The sequence below is a fragment of the Chlorocebus sabaeus genome, chromosome 13 (genome assembly GCF_047675955.1).
Source record: "Chlorocebus sabaeus isolate Y175 chromosome 13, mChlSab1.0.hap1, whole genome shotgun sequence".
NCBI lineage: Eukaryota > Metazoa > Chordata > Mammalia > Primates > Cercopithecidae > Chlorocebus > Chlorocebus sabaeus.
The window spans coordinates 68,089,601-68,098,920 of record NC_132916.1 but is presented as its reverse complement, the minus strand read 5'-3'; positions in this window follow the sequence as shown (position 1 = coordinate 68,098,920).

Genomic DNA, 9,320 nt, shown 5'->3' with positions numbered 1-9,320 from the left:
AAAAGACTTAACAATATACGTATGTTCTGTCTTTGCTGTTTTGGAGAATGGTGGATAAGTAGTGTTTCCTGATTCTGAAGCATTGCTGAGCAGTTTGTGATTTACCATCTTTTTGGTTCCCTCTTCAGTGATTGACCTATCGAAAAGTCTGTCCTAAATTTTTGGACTGGGGCACAGTTCCATCCATCACTTTGGGGGAAAATCATTAATATGGCATACTGCAGATCAGAGGGCAGGACCATTGAGGGTGTCATAGACATTAGCTCTGTGGAATTCTGCTAGCAATTTCCAAGTGATGATGAGGACTTGTGAGTATATGTTGAGATCATTCAGCTTCCTGAGTACCACATTCCCCAGCTACTTAGACCTGGGTTAAAATATTAAGATGTCCTAGTTCAAAAGCTTGAATTCAATTGATTGATACTGATAGTGCTGTCCAAGTGACCAACTGAAAGACTTGTTTTGTGTATGAAATAGTTCTGAAAGTGGTGAGATACAAAAAGGTTTTAGAATCACTGCCCTATTGAGAGAAATTAGGGGGAAATGATTACATTTAAAGCTGCTAGAGTTATCCAGTGTTTGCTGGTCTTTGCAACAAACTGTGGAGAATGGGCGGTATGTAATGCTTTGGCAGCCTTCAATCACTGATAAAAGATCATGTTAAAATATCTTTATACTTTCTTGTTATTTGGCACAGTCATCTCTTCCTGTGTTGTATTTAGAGTATCTTGGAGAGAAAATAGGTGGCCAAGAGCTTCAGTGTAGGCAAGAACTCTTAATTTTTTTTTAAACTTTTTACTGGGAAAGTATACACACACACACACACACACACACACACCCACCCACCATGGCCCTTTACCCCGAAATGCTTCAGTATAGTTATTGACTTAAGTAAATTTAACATTGATAGACTTGAATCCATCATTTGTATTCCAGTTTTGTCAGCTGACCCAGTAATGTCCTTTAAAGAAGTTCTCCCACTGCCCTATAATCCCAGGTCCAGTCTAGGGTCCAGCATTACATTTACTTGTCTTGAATCCAGCTTTTTTTTTTTTTTTTTTTTTTTGATGGTGGGGGTTGGTGGGTAGGTCTCACTCTGTCGTCCAGTGGCATGATCACAGCTCACTGCAGCCTCAACCTGGCTCAAGCAATCCTTCCCCCTCAGCCTCCTGAGTAGCTGGAACCACAGTCTCATGTCACCATACCTAATTTTTTTTTTTTTGTAGGGACAAGGTCTCACTATGTTGCCCAGGCTAAGTCTCGAACTCCTAGGCTGAAGCAATCCCTGCTTCCTTGGCCTCCCAAAGCACTGGGATTATAGGTGTGAGCCACTGCACCTACCTGCCTTTAGCTTCTTTTAGTCTAGAACATTTTCACTGGCTTTCTTTGTCTTTTATGACATTGACATTTTAAAATAATACCGTCATTTTGCCTCCTCTCCCTCTTCTTCTTCTTTTTAAAATAATAGAATGGTCCTTGTTTTAAATTTATTTGATGTTTTCTCATGATTAGATTCAGGTTCTGGGTGATGTTAAGTTCCTCACAGGATATCACATCTGGAGGCACACACAGGCCATCACACTAAGGTGATGTCAGTTTTGGTCATCTGGTCAAGGTATTGTCCTATTTCTTCATTATATAATTACTTTTTTTCTCTGTTGCAATGAATAAGCAGTCTATGGGAAGAGGAGCTGTTACATTTTAAACAGAAAATGTATTTGACACTGATGGAAAGGAGAGAAGGAAAATTAATGACATAAATTTCAAAGCAGCTATTAAATTATTTGATTGCATTCCTCCTCTTTTACTATGTCTGCCAAAATTGATAAAAAAATTTTTCTAATAAGAATGTTTTAAATAGTGATATCTTAATAAGCATCAGAATTAAGCCTGATAAATAAATTATTTCCTTCTTAATTTCCTCCTCGGCAAAAGTAATAGTTGTATAAATTTCATTATGCCTGATAAGATAGGGTTTTGGAAAAACAGACCTAAGGTGTTTCTGATACTGCAGATGACCTATGGTGATCCAATGGGATAAAGACTCTAGGTAGGTTGTCATTTGGTCATAAAATATGAGTTATCTTGGGTTTCCATAGAGACATCTAGACTTAAAATGTTGTAAGCACTGCTTCTTTCAAAACGTCAGTAAAAACAGCAGAAGCCAAAGCTCTTGAAAAAATTACTTAAATCTTTTTTTAAAAGTAGTATAGCGCCTTGTTAAAAATCTGTGGTGAAGCCAAAGCTTGTCTTTCCCAGTGGTCCTACATGAACTGGCCTTGAATAGCCCCAGGGAAAAGAGACACCAGGAACTGGTTTCTCTGCCTTTTGGCAAAGGAATAAGACTACATTAACTTCATCTATGAAGACAACAGCCAACTATTTCCTTTGTAAATTGCTAATTTTGTGTAGTGAGGAAAGGAGTGATGGGCGATGTGATTTTTACGGGTAAGACTGGTATAAGTTCTGCTGAAAGTTTGACATCTTTAGGATCTTACATTTTCTTCAAGTTGAACTAATAAAAACAGGCTTGTGACGATTATTTCTAACCTGATTTCTAAGTGGATATTGGGTTGAACACCACGTGTCCATGACTATTAAGGAGGCTTCATGGTGTAGTTTGACAAAGGCTCCCTCCTTGACCAAACTTTAGTCAGGCCCTGAGTCTTCTTTTCAACCAGGACTCCACCTTGGTCCCCATACGTGATGGACCTATATAGCCCAGCTTTAGCAAGAATCCTGCTAAGTCAGTTTAGAGAGAATCCCCCATCCTCAATATCTATGAAATTTTTCATCCTCTACTTTTGATGTGTAAGTTCTCAGCCCCCCTTCAACGAGAAGCCTATTAAGTTCATTTTGCAAGAACTCATCTACTCTTGATATCTCCTCTTAGTAATTTTCTAATCACTGACCCCCTCACTCTGCCCATTAGTTTTAAACCCCCACATGTTCAGGTTGTATTCAGAGTTGAGCCTGATCTCTTCCTCTGTTGCGATAGTTTTAAAACCTATCACTGTAGTCCTGAATAAAGTCTTCCTAACCTTAGCAAGTGTCAAAATAAATTTTTATTTAATCTGTTGAAACATGAACTTGAGAATCTAGAGTAGGAGGCCACAAAGTATGGCCCGTGGGCCATATCCAGCCCTCTGCCTGTTTTGGTACCACTCATGACTTAAAAATGGGTCTTACAATTCTGAGTGATTGAAAAAAAATCAAAAGAAGGATAATATTTAGTGACCCATGAACCTTATATGGCAATCAAATTTCAGTGTCCATAAATAAAGTTACATTGGATGACAGCCATGCCCATTTGTTTCTGTGTTGTCTGTGGCTGCTCTTGTGCTGCAATGGCAGAGTCAAGCAGTGGTGACAAACCATGTGACTCACAAAGCCTAAAGTATTTAGCATCTGGCCCTTTGAGAAAATGTTAGCTGCTCCTGGTCTAGAGTAGGTAAAAGGCTGAGATTGGAAGCTGCTTGTTCAAATTCTGTGACTTTGGAACTGAATAATATGGCTCATTGTGAATTGTTTCAGTACCATGGTTTTGTTTTTTCCTTTTGAAAAGCTGGTTCAGAAATGTAAAGGAAAAATCCAAGACAACAAAACATGTTTTCTGGCTTAGAATGTTTTATTTCCTTATATACATTTTAAGAGAGTGGCAAGGATAAAAGAAAATGTACCATTTTTTTGGGTTTAGAATAAATAATACATTTTATTTATGATCATCATGTTTAAAATATTATTTTCTGTTACTGTCTCTGTTTTACATCAAGTAAGCTGAGGCACAGGGACATTATGTAACTTGCCCAAGGTCACAGAGTGCTAAGTGACCACATCACTCAGAAGGAGCTAGTTAAACCAGTGTAACAGCCTTCAAGTTTTAGTGGCTTAGAACAAAAGCTTATTTTTCTCATGCCTTGCTTCTTGTCTGTCTCAGGTCAGGCCAGGAGCCTAGTCTAAAGGAAACTCTACCACCGGGGACATCAGCTGCTGTGGCCAGAGAAGAGAACATGGTGAATAATGCTTCATACCTTAGGGCAGAGCTTCTCAAATTTAAACGTGCATAGGCATCTCCTGGGGAGCTTATTAAATCCACATTCTGATTCAGGAGGTCCTGGTGGGCCTGAGATGCCATGTTTCTATCAACCTTCTAGGTGATGCCTATAGTGCTGGACCATGGGCCACACTTAGAGTAAGGTGGACTTTCTGGCTTTTGCCCAGAAGTGACACATCACTTTTGCTCTCAAAATAAATAAAGCAAGTCACATGGCCATGCCCAACTTCAAGGCAGCAGATAATGTAATCCATCATCTACATCAGGAAGAAGAGAATTGGAATTTTTGTGAACAGCTCCAGTGAAGAGCAAACAATGTGAAGCTAGGATCTGAATTCAGGCAGGCTGGCCCCAGAGTCTGTGCTCTTAACTATAACTATATACAGTCATGGGTGTTGGTTCAGTCTCTATAAAGAGAATACTTGCCAGGCAGACAGCCAGTCGGGGAGTTAGAGTTGACTTGTGTGACTTAGACAGCTTTAGAGTTCAGTGCAGCAATTCTCAGCATGGTGCTACAACTCTGAAGTGTTTCAATTCATTTTTGTATCTTAATAAATTATTTTTAAATTAAAAACATAGCTGGGAGCAGTGGCTCACCCCTGTAATCCCAGCCAATCCACTTGGCAGGTGGATTGCTTGAGCTTCTGAGTTCGAAACCAGCTGAAGCAACGTGGTGAGACCTTGTCTTTATAAAAAATAGAAAAAATTAGCCAGGCCTGGTAGCACACTCCTGTAGTCCCAGCTACTTGGAAGGCTGAGGTAGGAGGATTGCTTGACCCCAGGAGACAGAGATTACAATGAGTACCTCTGTACTCCTGCCTGGGTAACAGCAAGGCCATATCTCAAAAAAAAAAAAAAAAATTAATTATTTTTAAAAACATACCTTCTAGTAGAATCAAGCCTCTATACTCTCTCGTCTAACATTCTGCTATGCTTTCTTGTTCTGGAGAAGGGGAAGGGTTAAAGGCTGGAGCTGCTGGTCTGGAAGAGTCCTAGGCTTGTAGTCAGCACAACAAACTCAATTCCCAGATGCTGTTGGCTGAGAATATGCAGATATGAACCTGCTGCCTGTACCCATAACTGGGAACTTCTAATATGGTCATAAACTACTGAGTATTGTGTGTGGGAGTGGTGGGTCTCAGGCCCACATTAAAGTCTTCGATAGTGAAAAATGGACTGGGTTACCGTCAGCAGGGTGCTGAGTGACTATTACATCTCCCTTGATTGACCTTTTGATGCCTACAGAAAGCCCACATCCAGTGCCTACAGCACCCACTTTGCTGTCAGTTCCCAGGCTGAAATGAGGAGGGACTGTTCAGAAACATCGGACTGAGCAAGGTCTCTGTCTACCTCATGGAAAACCTGATCTGGAAGTGACACTTGGAATAAAATACGATTACTCTTCCATTAAAAGGAAATCCACCCAAAAGAGAGAAATAGTGGTATATTTCAGTTTTACATGATTTCTTGAGATAAGACAACCCATTGCGTTGCTTGATTCAGTTAGCAATTTAGCTAAGTGTGTGAGAGAACATGGGCCTTGACTTTTTTTCTTTCGGAAAATCAAGTTTGCCATATTGAAAAATGCTGTCAGCTCTGCCCACCAGTTCTGTCATTAGTCATGGGAAGAACTGATCAGGTTTTTATTGTTTCTCCAGAGGCATTTTTGTCATATAATGCATCTATTCAATTAAAATATGCAGAAGAATGCAAAGTTAATAATTAAGGGAAATAAAAAAGTTGCCATTGCCATTAATTACTTAAACTAAAACTTACAGTGTGATTTTTAAAAATTAATGGAACAGATAGAATTTTACTGTTTGCTACTTTTAATCCTAATCTCAGAAGGTATTGCCAGTTATCTCTCTTGGCTGTTCGTGCCCTTTGGAAATGACCTATTACTAACTCCACCAGTAATCCTGACTTCATATGTGAATGCTGTCAGCTCTTAATCTAGCTTGGGCTGGCATTGGTAGAAAGTCATTTCTTTCAATGATATTTCTATATTGAAGGCCTGAATAAATCAAGGATGTCTGATTTTTATGTCAGCAACATCACCATCATGATTCAAATGCTAAAGAATTTCAGAAAAGATTAAATTTCCTCTTGACCTGAGAGGAATCCCATCCTCTTAGTGATGAGTTCCACAGGTAAGCCTGATACACTGCCTTGGGTCCTCTGATCCTAAGCACATTTATCAGCTTCATAGACCTCAAGGATCATGTTACTTTCCCCCTCAGCGTTCCACAATCTCTATGAAATCTTTCCCAATTACTCCAGCCCACAATGATAGTTTTCTTCAAACTCCTACTTAGTGTCACATAGTTTAATACTCAATTGATCTCTAATTACAGTACTTAGATTGTAAGCTCCTCAAAAGCAAGGATTTAGCCCAATGATAGGCCCAGAGGCAGTTTATGTAAATGCTGAGTGATGGATTTGCAGTTCTGGACAGTTTCCAGTAAGCAGGACAAATGGGTGAATTGGCACCACCAAGAGGACACTGTCGTGGATTACTGAGTGGGCCCTCTGTTTATCGGGGGCTTTGCAAAGGTCATAGCTGCCAGACAGTTGGCCAGCCACAGTGGCTCAGCTTAGGCCCCCAGATGTTTTCCTCCAGCCCATTTCTGCCCATTGGAAACCAACATTTTGGACTAGGGCTTGCAATTATTCAAATTCGGTATTGAGAAGTCAGAGAGAACAAGCAGTAGAGAGGCAGGAAGGTAAGGTAATTTTTTTTTTTTTTTTTTTTTGACAGTGTCTCACTCCATTGCCCAGGCTGGAGTGCGGTGGCGTGATCACGGCTCACTGCAAGCTCTGCCTCCCGGGTTCACGCCATTCTCCTGCCTCAGCCTCCTGAGTAGCTGAGACTACAGGCGCCCGCCACCACGCCTGGCTAATTTTTTGTATTTTTAGTAGAGATAGGGTTTCACCGTGTTAGCCAGGATGGTTCTCGATCTCCTGACCTCGTGATCCACCCGCCTTAGCCTCCTAAAGTCCTGGGATTACAGGCGTGAGCCACCGCCTGGCCAGGAAGGTAAAATTTTTGTATCTGCTTTGCTAGGAGCTAACTTAACTGTGGAGTCGTAAAAAATGAAAGGGAGGACATGTTACATATTTAACAGCAAGTGCTGTGCTGTGTAGAAATTTATATAACTCTCTTGCTAGGTTAGTCCAGAAGCTGGATTAATATTTTAATCATATTCTCTTGAGAGGAAAAAGCAGCTGGTGAAATTGTTGGAGGTGACATGCCAGTCTACATAGAAACCAAGTGCGGTTTGGAGACCACCATGGAAATAATAACTTCAGTCATTAAGTGGAGAATGAAAGGAAGAAAGAAACCAGATAAGTTTTCCAGGATCAAGAAGTTATTTTTATTATAAACTAACCTTAGGGAGACCATAAGCTTTATTATTATTTCAACATTTAAATTCAAATACTGATGGCTCTGTCTCTTCACTAGTGATTGCTCTTGGCGGTAGCAGAGTTAGCAATGAGTGCAATAGAACATCTTTATTCATCTTTATTTTTAAGTTGCCATTTTAATAGTGGATATAAACTTGTTATGTAGGCAAAGTACAGCAAGGAGTACACAACACGATTCCTACAGGCTTTCTCCTGTGAACTTGACTACCCACGGCCTGAATTTTAACAGTTGGCATAAGTTCACTGGCATCCTGAAATCTAAAGGAAAAGGCCCTTCTCTTTTTTTGTTTCCTGCAGACATAGATAACACAAAATCTTTGCAATGGTCTGTAACTGGCACTAGCAACAAGCGTCTGGAGTATAACATGGGTTAGGCTCTGGGAAAGTTATCTTTTGCTTGGGAACACCCATCCAATGGAAATTGATGTTTATATTATTAACTGGAAATTTGTTTGTGCTTCTGAATTTTGTGGGATTAAGACTGGTGCTATGATATTCTCATGTGTTCTGTTGACCCTTAGGTATTTTAGAAAAGAGGAAACTGAGAGTCTTAGGGTTGAAATAATCAAACTTTGGAGGTGCTAAGGCGCTATTCCAATTATATTGGCAGATGGCCCAGGGTGCAGCTGCTGAAGAAGGATCCCAGACTCTACCCAGATCCCCAAATACCATCTCTTCTGCCTGTAACTGAGCCAGTAAAAGGAAAAAGGTAGAGCAGAACTTTGGACTGAGATTTCTCTGTGGGAGCAACAGATTGAATTGATAATGGGAAAATGTTTGTATTGTTAACTTTTATAAGGTGGCAGTAAACTTCAAGAATTTTATAGCGCTGGCATATTATTTGGGTCATATTTTCATCTGGTGCTCTTTGTTCACCCTGCTTGGTCGTGTAGCATAGCTGAGCAGGATTCGAGATGAGCAAGATAATTGGGGCTCATCCTGGCATTGTGCCTGATGTAATCAGTGTCCTGATCTGTTTCAGCAGCTTCTGGGGGCCACAACAAAGGCACATTGATAAAGGCCCTCTTTAACATCAGGAGGATATGGAGGAAGAGAGGTAAGGACTGAGGAGGTGGTTCCATGAAGGAAGGACAGGATATTTTTGAATTCTCCCCTGATCTTCTTACCCGAGGAGGACAGCAGCACTGAGGGTAGACTACGGCTCCAGTGGTTAATTTCACCGGATTAAGAAGAGACATAGCCAAAAAAGGAAGAATATTGGTGTGTAAGGGAGGGACAGTCACTTCTTTGTTCATGCTGTTAGTTGATTAGGTAAACATCATTTGATTTGTCTTTGTGCTAGTGGGCAGAACTACAGTGTAAAGTTGAAAGTCATTTTGGACTCCCTTTTCTCATAAGAGGCAGCATGAGATGGCTTGGAAGTAGGCTGAGAAACGTTATTCTTGACAGTTGTCCAAACTCTCTGCCTCATAGGAGGCATGGATGTGGTTTTTCCTCACATTTGGGTATGAAATCTGAGATTCCATTTCTGATCTCTACTTAGGATGGCCATAGGTAGTTCAGTACTAGTGACCTGTTTTGAATCAAGGCCTATTAGGCTCACCTAGCTTAGATAGGAGCATGGTCCACAAAATCTAGGCTAGCTAGAAATGGAGCTGACAGAAGGCAGACTCGTCTGTTAGAATAACTAGTAATAGGTAAGGCTTATTGCTATTGTGTGCCAGGCATGACTCTAAGGACTTTGCAGCTATAGTTTTATATAATCCTTGCAGTAACCTTGTGAGGTTACTGTTCTTATCTCCATTTAAGGAGTGAGGAAAGGGAGCTTTATGGAGTTTAACTTGCTCATAGCACAAAACTACTGAGTAGCAGAACCAGA